Here is a 17,518-nt window from a genome sequence, read left to right on the forward strand (position 1 = left end):
CCCTGGTGCAGCTTGAGACTGTGTCCTCTTGTTCTGGTGCTGATTGCCTGGGAGAAGAGACCAACCCCCTCCTCCTGGCCACAACCACCCTTCAGGTAGTTAGAGCCAGCAATAAGGTCTCCCCTGAGCCTCCTCTTCTCCAGGCTAGACAATCCCAGCTCCTTCAGCCTCTCCTCGTAGGGCTTGTGCTCGAGGTCTCTCACCAGCCTTGTTGCCCTTCTCTGGGACACATTCAAGAGTCTCAATGTCAGTGTGTGTAGGAGCACATATGTTTGTGTAAATGCAACAAATTGTGACAGTGAATGATACACATTATTTAAAAAAAAAAGGACATATTTCCAGTTCCAACCATCTGAATGCAGGATTAGTTTTGCTGGATGGACTGCTTTGGAAACTTCAGTCAAATATTTGTACACGCTGCTGGCTCTAGAAGCGATATAATCCTATTTCAGAGCAGTTTAGTCATTGCTACCACTGTAGGTTCCACAGAGGTTAGATGATACAAAAATAAATCAGCAGAATCTGGGTTCCAGTGAGAGTTTTAAGTTTCCAGAGCCCTGGAAGGCACTGGCAGTCATCTTAATGTAGAAAACTAACACACAAAGCATAAATATGCTGAGTGTGGTGCTTTTCGTGGCCATGAGCAAAACAAAACACATAATACTTACTTATTTATTTATTTAACAAAAAGGACCTGTGTGTGTGTTTGTGCAGAATTTTATGTTGTCACTGCCAATCTAGCTACTCTCTGTCCCCTTTCTTAGTCATTATAAAGAAATCCACCTCTCTGCTTCTTCATCCTCCCATTTACTCTTTTTGGAACCCCAAATACCATTGTATTGTGCTTGGCAGAGGTAAATACCTGATGAAAAATGAAGCAGCAGCTTGAGGAGGTGTCACTCTCTCTGTAGCTTGTACAACACACTCATGTGCTTTTCTGAGCATGCTTTTGCCCCACCTGTCCATCTGGCTTTTCCTTTCTGTGGTTTCAGAGCTTTTAGGCAGTAGTGGGATAAACGCATCCCTAGTGACCATAAGCTATTTCTCCACTTTCTTTCCCCCTGTTCCTGCCAGTTGCAGCTTGTTTTTCTATACATAATTTGGGATTTCAGCCTTTTAGTCCTGTGGGGGTAGACTTGTTCTTGTTCTCCTAAATTAAGTAGGCTCAACCCATGCTGTCATTGGTAAGCTCTCAAATCAAACCTTGCAATCTCTTCATCTTTTGGCCAGATCGTGGAGTGTGCACTGAAGATGAAATCAATAGGCATCTGCCTGAATACAGACCTCAGGGTGAGGTGTTTGCAGGGTGAGCACATTATAAAATCATAGAACTGTTTAGTTTGCAAGAGACATTTAAGGGCATTGCATCCAACTGTTAACCTAGCACTAATAAGTTTACCACTAAACCATGGCCCTAATGGTCACATCAAGTCTTTTAAATACCTCCAGGGATGGTGACTCCACTACATTCCTTGGCATCCTGTTCCAATGCTCAACAACTCTTTCAGTGAAGAAATTTTCATGTTTCTTGTTATTTGGAAGGAGAGACCAACATCCATCTCACTACAACCTCCTTTCAGGTAGTTATAGAGAGCAACGAGGTTTCCTCTCAGCCTTATCTTCTCTAGACTAAATAATCCCAGTTCCCTCAGATGCTCCTCATAAGACTGGTTCTCCAGACCCTTCACCAACTTTGTTGCCCTTCTTGGTATGCATTCCAGCACCTCAATGCCTTTCTTGCAGTAAGGGGCTCAAAACTGACCACAGTACTCTAGGTGTGCCCTCACCAGTGCCAGGTACAGAGGCATGATCGCTTCCCTGCTCCTACTTGTCATGCTGTTCATGATACAGGACAGGATGCTGTTGGCCTTCTTGGCCACCTGAGCACACTGCTGGCTTATATTCAGCCAGCTGTTGACTAATACCCCTAGTTCCTATTATGCCAGGCAGCTTTCCAGCCACTCTGCCTCAAGGCTGTGTTATTGCATGGGGTTGTTGTGACCCACATGCAGGACCCAGCACTTGGCCTTGTTGAACCTCATGCTGCTGGTCTTGGTCCATCAGTTCAGCCTGTCCAGGTCCCTCTGTGGATCCTTCCTCTCCTTAAGCAGATCAGCACTCCCATCTAACTTAGTGTTGTCTGTGAATGTACTGAGGGTGCACTCAATCCTCTCATCCAGATCACTGGCAAAGGTAATAAACAGAACTCATCCTAGTATGGAACCCTGGGGAGCACCACTTCTGACCAGCCACCAACTGAATTTAACTCCATTCTCCACGATTCTTCAGGCCTGTGCATCCAGACATTTTTTTTATCCAGGGAAATGCCCACCTCTCCAAGCCATGAGCAGCCAGTTTCTCCAGGAGGACACTGTGGGAAATGATGTTAAAGGCTTTAGTAAAGTCCAGACAAACAACATCCACAGTCTTTCCCTCATTCACTAAGCAGGTCACCTTGTCATTGAAGGAGATCAGGTTAGTCAAGAAGGACCTGCCTTTCATAAACTCATACTGAATAGGCTGATCACCTTGTTATTCTGTATGTGCCATGTGATGGCACTCAAAATGATCTGCTCCATAACCTTCCCTGGCACCAAGGTCAAACTGACAGGCCTGTAGTCACCCAGATACTTATGTGAATTTAACACTTTCCTTTAAGACAGTGGTCATACTATGAACCAAGTGTTCATCCTTGCCACCTGTGCTTTCTTTATATAAAAGACTTTTGGCTGAATCCTGACTGCTGCTCTCATACGTGACCATGAGGGTTTTTCTCGGTGTCTCCCCTGGGTGCCTAATGTCCTATCTGTCCAATTTAATTTAGGGCTTAAGACATTGCATTTATCTGGCTTAGCCTTCAGCTACTGGAGCAGCAGAAATGGAAAGAGGCCAGCCTCTCTCTAAAGTGTAACTCTGAGGCAAATTATCAGCACTTCTGTGCTGTGATACTCCATGTAAGAGTACAGATGCATGTCAGGGCAGAAACTGGTTTCTGTGTCATAAACCTGTGTTTTGGAGACAAGCTTGTTAGATGCGCAGTTGTACTCCTCTGCTCTTTGTTTTTTGTTCTCAAAAGCTGTCAAAGTAGCAGCATGGTTGTAGACCTTTTACAATACTGGTACTTACAGAGCCAGGAGTAAATAAGAAGTGGTATGTTAGGGTAATAAGTAGCTCAAACAGAAGGATGTAATTGTGCTGGGACTTCAGGTGACCACATGAACCACATGAGCGGGCTTGGGGTGGCTTCTCACCGCATGCCCCAGATGAGAGGTGCTTCAACTCTATAGTTGTATTTGAAAACTAAATGAGTTAAGCTTTAGTCACTTCAGCTCTATTTGTGCACTTCTGCTTACTTGTGGTCATTTTAAACTCTCCTCTTCTCCATCCAAGAGTGACTTGATGTGCATTGTATTTCAGTATTAGGAGCCATAACCGCTGCATGGTTCTTTGGCTACTGTCTTCTCTTGGCACAGCATTTTCTGCTGTAGTGGCCTTGCGTTGCTTCCTTGCTATGCCCTCCATATATGCTCCCTTTGCTTCCAGTTAAACACCCCCCCATAGCTCACCCTGTCCAGAAGCTCCCACCTGCCCTTTGGCCTTCAGCTTCTTCACTTTCCTTTTCCCAAGTGTTGATGGTTGTTTTGTTTGGGAATTTGTGAGCATAGTTTATCTGTGTGCAAAGCATGGCACTAGCTGGTGGTGCAAATTGCCCAATCTGTGTTTGGTGATGACCTTGAAAGAACCAGTGTCTGGTGCAACAGTACTTGAGTGTGTGTGCTTTGGTGTCACAGCGTGTGGCTATTAAGGAGCATCTAGCTCTTGGTACCACACATGGGGAGTGCTACCAGCAACAGCACTGGATCCTGTGGTAGGGAGGTCCCATGTGGTTGCTGAGGAGCTATGTCACAAATAAGTCAGAGGAACAACAACCCAGATGTAGGAACAGCTGGAGAAATGTTAAAGCTGGCACCAGTTGTCTTCATCTATGCAAGCTTCAAAATGGTGGAGTTGGTTGGTGAGACACTGCAGCAGTTTGCTGCCTTGTGTCTCTTCTTTAGTACTAGTTCTTCTCATGCCCTGTCAGACCTTGTTTGCATTCCAAATGGCTGCAGAGAAGGCCAGGAGGAGCACCCTTCCCATGCCCCACTTCACCCTTCCCATGCCCCACTTCACCCTTCCCATGCCCCACTTCACCCTTTCTTCTTCCCTCTATCCTGTCTCTTGGGCAGCCCTGGGTTTCTGTCACCACTGTGTTCAGCATATGGTGGACCACCACCAGCCTTCAAGAAAGTTCCCTCCTTGCTGAACACAGCCAGAAGCCCTATTTGCCCCAGCTTCTGGCACCGTCCCCGAGTTGTCTTCTAGCTTGGGGCACTTGGCTTTCAGCCTGCTGCTCCTGCAGGCACCACTGTCTCTGTGTGCTCAAATAGCTTGACCAGCATACTTTGACCCTTTGATCTCATACAGCCTCTGGATGATAAGATTGAGTTTTCTTCTTCAACTTCTGGGAGAGCTGATGATCAGTGTGTTTGCTGTTGTTGAGAGAAAAAGCGATGGTGTTGGGTGCTTGCTTGGTGGCTCTAATCAATGGGATCCGTTTCTGTGGCTGCCAGGTGCCAGAAACATGGATGCGTACTCAGCCTCCACTGCAACCTACAGGTGAGGAGGATTAATGTAGCAGTATCTTGACTGGAACCAGACCTATATGTTGGATTTCCCCAGGGCCAGAATTAGGCTGGTGGCCTAATTGCATGAGACTTCCACTGAGGTCAGTGAGATCACTTGGATGCAGGAGTCGGAGCAGGTCCTACCTCAAGTTATATCTGCTGAGCCAAACCATGAAATTAAACCAGTTAAATGTGCATGTAAATGTTCCTGGGCTGCCCATGACAGAAGATTTGTGTCAGCTGAGCTAGAGTGGTTGCTTTTACTGGTTTCCTTGAATTCAGACACAAAACTGTGTAAAACTTATGATGGGGATGCATATGGGGGATTGTGGTCCAGAGTGTCAGTTTTCATGGGGCTTCACCAAATTCAGCTGACCAAGCAGTAGGTTGGGCATGGCTTTTGCATGGTGCTTAATAGTGTGGATTGCATTGATTGCCTTCACTTTTTGGTAGAGTCCTTGTTTAGAGGGAGGTGTTGCAACCATGAACTGATACATATAGCTTTGCTTGATAAGTAGCAGATACTGCACAGCATACATGCCTTTTTTTTTGCATACATTCCATTTTCTGCTCCAAGATGTACTGTTTTATAATCATGGAATCAGTAAGGTTGGAAAAAACCTTTAAGACAATTTAAGCCAACTACCATGACTGCTGAACTATAGCCTGAAGTGCCACATCTACATGCTTCTTGACCACTTCCAGGGATGGTGACTCCACCACCTCCCTAAGCAGCCTGCTCCAATGCCTCACCATGCTTTCAGTAATGAAATTTTTTGTAATATCCAATCTACACCTCCCCTGGCACAACTTCAGCCCATTTCCACTCATTCTATTGCTGATTACTTGGGAGAAGACCAACATTGGTCTCACTACAATCTCCTTTCAAGTAGTTGTAGAGAGCAATAAGAGCACCCCTCAGCCATCTCTTCTCTGGACTAAACAATCTGTTTCCTCAGGTGCTTCTTTTATGACCTGCCCTGCAAACCCCTCACCAGCCTCATTGATTTCCTCTGTATGGCCTCCAGGACCTCCATGTCTTTCCTATACTGTGGCAGAATTGAATACAGTACTCAAGCTAGGTGTTGGATCCTTGCTGTTAATGCTGCCTCCCTGTTGGGAGAAAGCCCTGGTAAGCAGATGCCTGCCAGCTCAGCTCCACCAGCCTTTTCACAGGGTGACAGCTAAAGATATGTTTTGCTGCTTTTGTGGTGAGTCTTTTCATGTTGGTGAATAATTAGCATTAATAATAATTAATGTTGGATAGAGATAGTTTGTATCTCTACAATGCATTTATTTTGAGACTCTCAAAATGCATGGAATAGTGGGCTAGCAGGCTGGAATAAGCCTTGATGCACCTGGGGCTTATGACTTCAAACCTTCCTGTTCCTTAAGGAAAAGTGGGGGAAGGCTAGAAATAAAACCCTAACAACTCTGCTCCTCATCACTTGTGCAGCAGCTTCTGGGTAGCACCCCTCCTAACCACACAGAACTGCTCGTAGTCCAGTTTGTATGTGTGTGTGTTTTACAACAGCTCTTGTGAGCATCAGTGGAGATGCATTATTCTCCCTGTACAGCTAGCAGGAGGCAGTCTGAGGTGATCCGAGCCCTCAGCAGCTCTGCTTTGTACAAGCAGCATGCAGCTATCCTGGTCTGTACCCTTGCCAACAGCCAGTGCTGGCACTCTGTGAACGCCCACTGGCTGCCTGCAGTAGTAAGGTGCTGTTTGGTGGGAGGGCAGCGAGGAGGGGCAGAAGCAAGCAGGGTGTGATGGTGGAGGCGGCCCAGGAAGCTGGCAGTAGAGGTGGCAGTTGAGTCCGGCACTGCCTGCCACAGCAGAGAGAAATCTGGTGTGCCCAGCCTCATGCCTTCCATGGGCTGTGGGGTGTGAGCTCAGTGGAGGAAAGCAAAGCTGTCATGGCCTCATTTAATTTAGTGACTGAAGCCTCAGGAAGGCACAGATTCATTTATTGGATCTTTCCCCCATGTTTTTCCCAGCACTTAGCTGTGCTTTGTGTGGAAGGCTGTAAAGCAGGATCATGTCTACTTATTAATCTTCGCCTAATAAAGATGACTACCAGATATGTTCTTTGGCCTTAACAAAGAGGTATAATTAGTGGTGAGATTAGACATGACCCATGAGGAGGTGCTTTGCTTAAGAAAATATTCAGCCATGGCATATAAAACAGTCTGTCTGAGGCACTGCGTCCTCCCTGGAGGCCGTGTCTTGAACTGAGCAGTGACCCTTCCCAGCACTTCAGGGCCGCAGGAAACCCAGGAAGAATATTAATAATAAAGGGATACACAAAGCAAGCTTTGCCTCAGTCAAACAATTGTACTGCCAACCTAAAATTATTCAGCAGAAGTTTTAGTTGGAGAAGTTAATAATTTATGGTTCTGGCTGATAGCACCCTATGCAATAACAGTGTGTTCAGCAGCCCCAGACCTGATTAAATATGCATGGATTCCCTGGATGCAGTTTCAGTGCAATTAGTGTATGAAGGCAGAAGGAGCTGTATCATCTCTAGAACTGTACTAAAAGGCCCTGGTAGTTCTTGCATTATAACGTTTTGCAGGATAGCAATTGTTCCACATCAGCTGTATTTAAGTACACTGTGTTAAGGAGTGGCTGCCCGCCGTGTTATGTGCAATCCGAGAAGCCAAGTACTCTGCATGTCACCAGGCACAGAGAGTGCTTGGAAATACTAAGCTAGTGCAGGACTAGAGAAAACTTGTTGCAGTAATCTTCTAGCCTCACCTGTGCTGGATTTGTCTGCTGTATTGCCTGAGTAAAAGGTTAGATCAGGGAAGATAACCAATCTCCTTTCTTTGCTGTAAAAGCTTTTGTATTGTGCTCGCCACTAAGACTTCTGCATGCTGGGGGTAGAAGCTTAAATACTTCTAGAAATGCTTTAAATAAGAATGGGGGGAAATGGCACTGGCTATTCCACAGTCAGCATTGTCAGCTGTGTCAGGTGTCACATTGTCAGGTGTGTCCTGGCAAAAACACAAGTGGCTGCAAGAGCTTTGCTTCCTAGAGCCACATCACTGATGGCTGTGCTTCATCCATCCCCAGCATAGCTAGCTCTGCAGGTGGAGACACGTCTGACCAGTTTGAACCAGTTGACAATCTTGCTTATTCTGTTTAGAGACAAAGGAAAATCTTTTGCTCTTTTCTTCAGCTTCCTTCCTTCATATCTCCTTTTGTCTCCTTGTCCTCTCCTTCTCCTTTTGTCTTCCTCCTAGCTGTATGACCTTCCATCTTGCTGCTCTCTTGTGAGCCGTTTGGTCTGAAGCTGCTCCAGCTCCCTGAGAGTGTGACCTGTGTGATTTTCTTCTTGAAAACACATCATTTTACAAGCTTTTCACCTAATGGTGATTTAAGACAATTCTGAGAAAGGGTAGATAGCTTTCAGATGTGTATCCTGCAGTCACCTGAGCAAACAGTTTCCTATAACAGGTTAACAAGCTGAGCAGCTCAATACCAGAAAGGAGCACAAAGAGAAGAGTGGGCTGCGGATGGGTGCACGCTTTGTAGCATTGCACTTCGAGCCCTGCAAATCACCCTAGAGCTGAGAGAGAAAAACTGGGTTTGGAAGAGACTGCTGGAAAGCATCTAGTCCAACACCTGTCTGGAGGCAGGACTAGCTTCAAATATAGATCATTTTGCTCAAGGGCTGTCCAGTCATGAGTGTTAAACAGAGCAAGACAAAAGAACCTGTGTTCCTGCTCTGCAAATAAATGCATAATTCACCTGTTTTGTCTGGTAGGTAAATTGTTCAAGCCATGGGAAGAGCTTTCATATTTTTGCTTTTGTTAAAATTCTGAAGATGTACAACCTGTATTTACTGGTATGAGTTCATACAGGTGTCTGCTCACATGGTTGTTTGATCTTTGTGCATTATTGTTTCTGTCCCATGAAGGCCTGGGTTTGTGTTACTTTTTGCAGCGTGATGGTGCAGAGAGAGGACAACTGCATGGTCCTGAGTGCGAGGCTGAGATTGGAGACTTCTCAATCAGAAGTTTGGTCTATGAGTTCCCTGTGAGAACAACTCCAGAACTGGAGTTTTCAAAGGAGCTTAAAGGAAGTCCAAAAACAAGGTGGAAGTTGGGCATTGAGGACCATGTTGATGCATGATTTCACTGGAGTGCCTGCAGATGTCCTGGCCTTCACTGCCCTCCACAAATCTCCAAGGCCATTGATGTCTAGGTATAGGGACCTAGGAATTCAGGGTAGCTGAATGCTGCCCTAAACACCTTGCAGTTCCCTTGACTATTCAAGCCTCCAGCTCCCTCTCTTGGCTTCCCAGCTAGCAATTTGTGAGTAACAGATGTGTCTGCTTCTCAGAAGTACTATCAGGATTAGTGGGTGACTAGGAAGTGCTTTAAAGAGGAATGTGTGAGTGTTGGTGCTCTTGCAGGGTGGCAGCTGGGATTTGCTCTGTGTCTGCAGAGTGGGAGGATGGCTTTAGCCACATCAGGCAAAAACTGCAGTCACATCAATATTTGCAGCATGTACAGAGCAGTCTGTGTCATCTCAAAATAATCATGTGCCACAGTCTTGCTGGTGCCAACACAGCTCGGCTGACACAAATTGCTTCTGCCTGTGATGGCCTTCTGGTGGGCTGCAGGCACCAGGTATGGATTCAGAGGTACATGCACCAAACAGATATTCTGTCTCATTTGTGGAGCCCAGGAAAGGTAATGCTCACATAGTAGTGATAATCTGTGATGCTTAAGTCAACTGTCAAACCTACAAAACCCCAAGAACTCACTGTGTTGACAGTGCTTTGGAGGAATGTCATGCAAACAGCTAGCTTGACTGTGGGCACGGTGGCACTGACTTATAGCAAGCACTGGGTGCTTTTCATCGTGGAAGGTGTTACTACCAGCTGTAAAGCAGCCTTTTGAAGGATGGAGCTGTTGTTAGGATGTGCTGTACAGACGCAGAGCTCTGGCACTAGGCAATCTCTTGGATATTGTGTGGGAAAACTTGCAGATGGACAGCGTTTGAAATGAATCCTGTGTGCCTGCCTACTGGCCTTGTCTTCATTTCCCCTTTGCCCTCAGAGGCAGGAAACTGAGTAAGTAAGCCTGAGTTTGTCTCATTATCAACTTTCAAGTAACGATAATGGAGTTATAAATGTCCTATGAGGAGAGATGGAATGCGAAGTTTAGAGCACAGAGGGATGAGGAAGCAGGTCAGAGGAAGACAAAAAGGAAGAGGGAATGATGGTGCAGGACTGAATGTCATCTTGCTCATTTATGGGAAAAATAACCTAGGTAAATCCATGTGGAGGGATGCTGGCTGCCACTTAAACATCATCTTGAAGATCTCCAGAGGTCCCTTCCAACCCCTAACATCCTGTATTTCTCCTTGCAGCATTTGTGTGTGGCAAATGTAATGGCGATTTTTTTTCCCTGGAGAATAATGGCCTGAGAGCTTTCTAGAATATTTTAATACAAATTAATTATTGCAATTATTCTTTAGGGGAGGCATTCAGTAACAGAATGAAGTATGTATGTGGGGAATGGATTATTGCCTTTAAGGCAATACATTGATATTATGTTTTGCATAAACTCGACTTGATACATAATAAGCAGACCAATTCTGTTAAGGTTCTGCATATTCAACAGCTCTGAAAGAGAGGTGGGTCCCTGTCTTCCATCACTTTTCAACAATGGAAGTATGTAAATAATTTTCCCATGAAAATTAGAGTTGCAACATCATTGAGCTGATTACTCACAACAGTTTTCCTCAAAAGCAAGTATAAACCGAGGAGCTAATGGTTAAATACTTGCCCTCAGAAACAAAACGAAAGCAGAAGTCTTCAGTGGAAAGCTTTGGTTAGTTGGAGCCATGGAAATTGTTTATTTAATGATGTAAGTTTTAATACAGTGGTAGTTTAAAAGAATTGGGTAGGAAGGGCTTTAAGTTTGGGGTTTTTAAAAATGTCATTTCTAGAATATCAGCTGATGACTTGAATACAAGCAGGAAAATGTAAGTTCTTCTTCCACCTGAAGCAGGGTGATGTTGTCATGTAACTGAAGTGGCATTGTTGTGGATTGTGAGCAGGAATGCTAGATTCATAAAAAATGCTCTTTGCATGTTTGATCTCAAGCCACAGGGTGGTTTTGATTAACCAGTTATTCCTGGCCTCTCGAAGGACAGCTTGGAAATTCAGAGTAAGAAGAAACAGCGAGACAAATGAAAGAATTTGATATTGTTCTGGCTCAGATCAGCTCTGATGGTGTTGGGGATGAGGCTGGTGTGACAGAAAATGGGACCACAAAGTCTGTCTCTGACTGTGGTTTTTAAACCTACCTTCCTTTTTGGCAGAGGAAGCAGCATTGAAAGCATGCTGCTGTGTTGGCATATAACCTACAGATTTTTTTTCCCCCCCTCTGTGCTCTACTTGGTGGTGATGATTTTAGTCCTCCAGTTTACTGAGGGCCGGATGCCTGTGCTTTTGTGCTTCTTGAATAGTGACGCTATTGCCAGGTTCTGTGATTTTATTGCTCATGTTTCAGTGTTTCCTTACTCCCTGTAAAGCCCTGGTTACTACAGTGGGATTTCAAAAGAATTGCTGCATTCATTTAATTTTCCTCTTTCCCTCAAATACACCCCCATCACACATGTCAGTTTTTACATGCCATGGCTGGGCGAAAGAACTTAAAAAGAGGAAGCATGTGTGCTCCAGAGGCTCAGAAACCTGACAGCAAAAAGAAAGAATTATGGTTTGAAAATGTGTACTTTAGGATTTTTCACAAAGTTGCACATTAGGGGGCAAGAGAGTGGCTGGCAGATGAAATTTAAACCTTTGTGGTTGGCTGATCTGAGCCCCTGATCTTAGCTATTGGTTCTGCATGTCAGAGGAGTTTTGGCCAGGCAAGTACAGCACATTGGAAAAGGTGCTGAAGAAATATTAAATGTGAACTTCACATTTTGCTACAGATGCAGTGCAAACAATCTTTTACTTAAATAATTAGCCTTAGCATTCTGATGCTGTTGCTACACTTGCCTCTAAGACATAAGCTTTGCCCAAAGATTTACTGATCAAAGATATATTGGAGTGTCATCTAGCTCATTTAGCTGGGTCTGCCAGGTCACGTTAAAAATATATCAAGGGATATAGCAGTGCTTTTCTGCTTGTGCTGTGATTCCAGAGTGGATTTTAGGTTGGTCTCAGCCTGGAGAGGCAGTCAAGACCTGATTGACTTGGGTGGGCTCAGTCCCAGACCTGTGCTTGCTTTCACCACATCACATGAAGATGCGAGTCCCCATTATCCCCTCATATGCCAGGGATAAATTCATGCTTGTGGAGACAGCTGACAGAAGAATTCATGTACCATTTAAACTATTATTTGAAATATCAAAACACAGCTGGATGTTCTTGGTATATATGGCTGCATTTGTCATGGACTCCTTTTTTTCTCCCAAATCTTTATTAAGAAAGAACCAGCAGTAGCTGGTAATCAGAGACCATTTATTCATTTATTATCTGAAGACTAACAACCTGCTATACAAACCAGTGTATTGAGTCTGCAAATGCAGGAATCTTATGAGATGCCAGGATACCCATACTGCACTATAATTAAGTGCTTTTACCTGGGGTTTGTCTGGATTTGAATGAAACAGGACTGTCAGTGGTAAAAATGACAGAGGCAAGTCTGCCAAAGGAGGTGGCATTTTCTGCCTGTCACAATTGCTAAAAATGTACAAAGTAAGTTGGGGGAAACGTGTGTTTCAGGCAATAAAGGTTCTGTGGAAAACTGAAATTTATTTTCAGTGCTCATTTAAGGGGGAGACTCAATGGAAAATGTGAGTGAATAAACCTTTATTTAGAATAAACCAAACCAGGTTGGAAGAGACCTTTAAGATCATCGCGTCCAACCCATCAACCAATCCAACCCACCCAAACAACTAACCCATGGCACCAAGTGCCCCATCAAGTCTCCTCCTGAACACCTCTGATGATGGTGACTCCACCACCTCCCTGGGCAGCCCATTCCAATGGGCAATCACTCTTTCTGTATAGAACTTCTTCCTAATATCCAACCTGAACCTCCCCTGGTGCAGCCTGAGACTGTGTCCTCTTGTTCTGGTACTGGGTGCCTGGGAGAAGAGACCATCATCCGCCTGTCTACAACCTCCCTTCAGGTAGTTGTAGAGAGTGATAAGGTCACCCCTGAGTCTCCTCTTCTCCAGGCTGAGCAACCCCAGCTCCCTCAGTCTTTCCTCATAGGGCTTGTGTTCCAAACCCCTCACCAACTTTGTTGCTCTTCTCTGGACAAAGTTGGTGAGGGGTTTGGAGTGATGTTAATGGAGGCTGTCATGGGCACAGTGATCAAGAAAATGATAGAGTTCTTGATGATTGGAGGAGGGAAGTCTTCCAGTGGGCAGACTTTGGCCTGTTTTGGAGACTGGTTGACAGAGTTCCTTGGGAGGCAGTCATGAAGTGCCAGGAGGTCCATGAAGGCTGGATGTTCTTCCAGGAGGTGTATAGCTGTGGTGAGGGATGTGGTTTAGCACCAGACCTGGTAGTGGTAATGGCTGGACTCGATCTTAAAGATCTTTTCCAGCTGAAGTGATTATATGTCAATGTACCCTAACAAGCCTTTCCTCAAGGCATCTTGAACAGTCAGAGCAAACTTTGGCACTTGGAGTTTTTGAAGTCACAGTGTTGCTCTGAGGTGGCGTTGGCCTTGCCTGCCGTGTCTGGGTCAGGCTGTTCTCCATTTTATGTCTGTACATAATGTCATAACATCCTTACAGTGCCAGCAGCCCCAATTGCCTGGGCTTTCAAGCTTGGCTGGAGCCCAGTGGGATTAGCCAGCAGAAGCACTAATTTTTGTGATCTTTTTTTTTTTGATTCAAGTTGGCTATGGTGGCATTGTTTAGGGGGAGGCATGTGAATGCAGCTTTTTGACAGACTGTGAGCAGTATCTATTGCTTGGGTCTTGTTTGGATGGAAGAAGCGGCGCTAAGTCTCTTGGCACATGAAAGGGCTCCTTGGTACTTGTGGTTCACAGTTTTGTGTGATACTGAAGCCCTCCAGCATCTCACTGTAATAGTAGGTCTGTCTGGTACATGTGTACAGCATCTGTTGATTTACTTCAGGAGAACGTGGTCCTTGGCACAATGTGTTTTATTTTGGATGTACACATTGTCCGTAGTTTGACTTTGGAAATAAGGTGATGCTTCTTAGGAGGCATATTTCTTTGCCTCATGGAAACAGAGTGAGCAGTCAGGAAGGAATATTTAAATATTCAGAGTATGGAAGAATATGGAAGCACATCAAATACAGAGTTGGAGGCCTAGAGAAGAGCAAGGGTCTCAGGATGGCTTGCCTGAGTATTCCTGAAGTGTGGTTTGAACCTCTCAGCTCCAGCTATGGGAAGTCCACTTGAAGTAACCACTTGATTTTTGTTTGCTTGGTTCTGTTTCAGAACTGGGTCTTGATCCTGGGCACTGCTTGGGGAAAACACCATTGTACTTGCAAGAGGTGATGCATTGTGCTTTTTGAAAGCTAAGCCTCTCCCAGTTCCCTTGGTGTTGGCATCCAAACTTGTCGGCTCCTAGTGAGTAGCAGCCAGCTGGTTGCAAAGCAAGTAATTTATTACTCTGCAGGCATTAGAGTTTCCTGTGCTCTATTTAGTTTTGGGTGCCATTGTTAACCTAAATGGATATGCTAGAAAATAGTCATAGGGGATCAACAAAAAAATAACAAGAAAAAGAAAAAAGTTTAGAAGCAGAAGGCTGGTAATAGAAAAAGCTGAGAATGAGCTCTGTGCAAAGAGACAAACGACTGAGGAGAAGCACAATATCTACAAATACATAAAGAACGGTTTCAGAGCGGGCAAGGATCAATTATTTGCGGTCAGTTGGGATGTAAAAAGTGATGAATGCAGCAGAAGGGGAGAAAAGTAGGTAGAATTAATGGGGAAAAAGATGGAGATTGCTTTGGGAAAAGTCATGTGTCTTCACCGTACAGGCTGGAGGCTTGTAGTGCAGGGTCTACTTTTTCCAGGGTGATTGTACTCAGCTGGGCACAGCTGGTGGGCACTAATGTGCATAGCTCAGTGACCACAAACTGTTATCAGCCCAGGTCCCAGTGTCAAGGAAACAGTTGAGCACCTGCTGGGTTTAAGGTATGTGCCGGAGTCCTGCTGGTCGCAGCAGGAGCTTAGTACAGTTTCTCCGGAGTCACAGCCCTAGTGACGCTACTCCAGAAGTGTAACTCTCCAACGTTTGTAGTTTGGATTGTTTCAAAGTGAGTTTTTAAACTGTAAAGAGAACCAGGGTACTGAAGGAGTTGTTTCCCTTGGCAGCTGAAGCTGGAGCTCAAGGCATTAGTTGCAGGTCAGGAGCTATGTCTTTAAATAACCTCAAGTTGGAGTGATCTGGTAGTCAGTGGAGGAGCATGAATTGTTTGTCCTACTGACTTCAGTATTGCTTCAAATCATGTGTTGACACCCAAGAAGGCTCAGGTCTTCTTTTTGTGAAGAAGTGAGAATACAGAGCTATAGACTAGAGGTGATGGAGAGCCAGAAAACTGGATTCTAGGATCCATGCTGCTTTCATTCCTTTTCTTCTGTATCTATTTTCCTTGGTACTAAAAATACACAAAATGTCATTATCTTAGAAACAAAACCAAAACAACCTTTTCTTTATTCATGAACTGATGTCTGGTTTGAAATCTCACTGGGAGGGAGTGGGGGAAAAAAAACCCAAACCATCAGTTTCTTCATTTGCTTGCTGGGTTATTTATTTCCACTGGATGCTGCCAGTGGAAATCCTACAATAGACACTGCAAAGCAATACAGATTTTGAGAGACTTCCCAATTTAGCACTGTTATTTAGGGGGGGTCCTAGATCAGAAGCCTTGGTACATGGTGGAAATGAGAGCTGAAATCAGGTGGAAGGAGAAAAATGGAGCCTCAGATGGAAAGCGAACAATTTGGGTTTAACTGTTAAAAGCAGCTGTATGCCTGTGTGACCCAAGCATGGAAATCCCAAATCCCTCCCTGCCAAGTTCCCCATGTCCCCTGTTTTTTTTTTCAATGTCTCCAGGCTGCCCCTTCTGTCCTCCACACCGTGGGTAGGCAGGAGGCAGCATGCCTGCTGGCTCCTTCTGACCCAGTGTCTCAATGTCAATTTTCATTCATTTCGGAGAGACTCAACATTTTGGAAAGCTCATTCCCTCCCTCAGACAGGCTGAGGGTGACAGTGAGTTCAAAAGAGACCCCAGGGGACCTGGGAGGTGTGAACCTCCTTGTCCTAGGAGAGTATGGTGCTGTGGAGGAACGCAGCCTAAATAAATAAGGGGAAAGACATTTGGGAAATTCCCATTTGGACTGAGAGGCAATGATGAAGCTAATGCCGTCAGCTGCCCACGTTACAGCTCGAAAGAAAATGGAAAAGGAAAAAACCCTCACCTTTTCTGTATTGAAAAACGTGGTACAGATTTAGAGACAGAAATCTCACATGTGAAAGAGCATCTAGGAGTGGGGGATTTGGCTTATCAATGCTGATTACTTTCTTCATTTTCTATTCTCCTGAATTCATCTAATAACATTTTTCAATTGCATTTTCAGTAGCGTTCTTTGCCTCAATGGTTTTACTTTTTGAGGCTATTCTGTGTTTTCCACTTAAATTACAGAATCACAGAATGTCTGTGGTTGGAAGAGACCCTCAAGATTATCTAGTCCAACCTTTGTCCCAGCACTACAAGGTCACTGCTAAACCATGTCCTTAACTACCAGGTTTACACACCATTTAAATGCCTCCAGGGGTGGTGACTCCACCACTGCCCTGGGCAGATTTTGCTTCAAATTGCCTGTCTTCCCTCATGCTTGTTGGATACATTGAGTTGAATATCAAAATTATTTATTTATGTCAGAGATTATATAATTCTGTGTCAGATCTTCTGTTATGCATATGAAAATGGAGCTAAACAAGTGTCATGCTTGAGGATATAGAGTAGAATAGAATAGACCAGGTTGGATGTAACTGCTTCTGCGGAGGTGAGGAAAGAATGTTTGCTGTATTGCATGGCTACCTGGAAGGCTTTGTCCTGCAAGTGGCTGAGGAAACATTAAGCATTTTGGGGCAGGGTAAGGTGGGGGCAACTAGTACCTTACAGGATTGCTTAGGACCTGGCAGCACTGAATGAAGACTTTTACCTCAAGACTTTAACCTTTTGCTGAAGACAGAAACATCAACCCAGTGATCTCTTCTGTTACAGCACATACTCCTCTGTATTCATGAGGCAGTTCTTGCATGTTTTGTAGTGGGGATCCTCTCTGTTTCTGTAAATTTAAAATATTGCATGCAATGCAGGTAACAGTCCTTGCAAATCAAGTCCTCTGACTGACTTCTTGCACTTTGGGACTTCATCATCTGTTTGTCGTGTTTCTGGATTGTAAACCCCTCTGCTGAAATTTCCTATGGAGGTCAGGAAAACTGCTGCTTTGGCACATTTCATTTAAGTTTTGTAATGGGAGCGAATTTCAACCAAGAGCGAGATTAGGGGGAAGTATGTTGCTTGGCACCGGTGAGATAGGTGGGGAGTGGGGATTTGGGGTGCCATCTTTGTGAGGACCTGGGCAAAACAGATGAAGTGCAGAGCTTTTAAAAAACGTCATGCTGAGAAATGCCCAGACATGGCAGCTGGCTTCTCCCCACCTTAGAATCCTCCTTTCCTCCCCTCTGCTACACAATGACCATACCTGTCATTGTAGTCCTTGCTGCTGGACTCCTGGAGCCTGGGACAGGTAAATGCCCTTGCCATGATCCCTCAGCTCCTGGCATCAGTGTTGAGATACTGGCTGGGCTGTAGTACAGCTCT

General features: G+C 44.8%; 1 protein-coding gene across 2 annotated transcripts in view; it reads left to right on the forward strand.

The window, feature by feature from the left end:
• Positions 1–17,518, forward strand: part of ABTB3 (ankyrin repeat and BTB domain containing 3) — a 192,124-nt gene that overhangs the window by 32,799 nt on the left and 141,807 nt on the right. The gene's annotated exons all lie outside the window — the stretch shown is intronic.

The sequence above is a fragment of the Melanerpes formicivorus genome, unplaced genomic scaffold (genome assembly GCF_026170545.1).
Source record: "Melanerpes formicivorus ecotype bairdi unplaced genomic scaffold, bMelFor1.0.p_v2 SCAF_8, whole genome shotgun sequence".
NCBI lineage: Eukaryota > Metazoa > Chordata > Aves > Piciformes > Picidae > Melanerpes > Melanerpes formicivorus.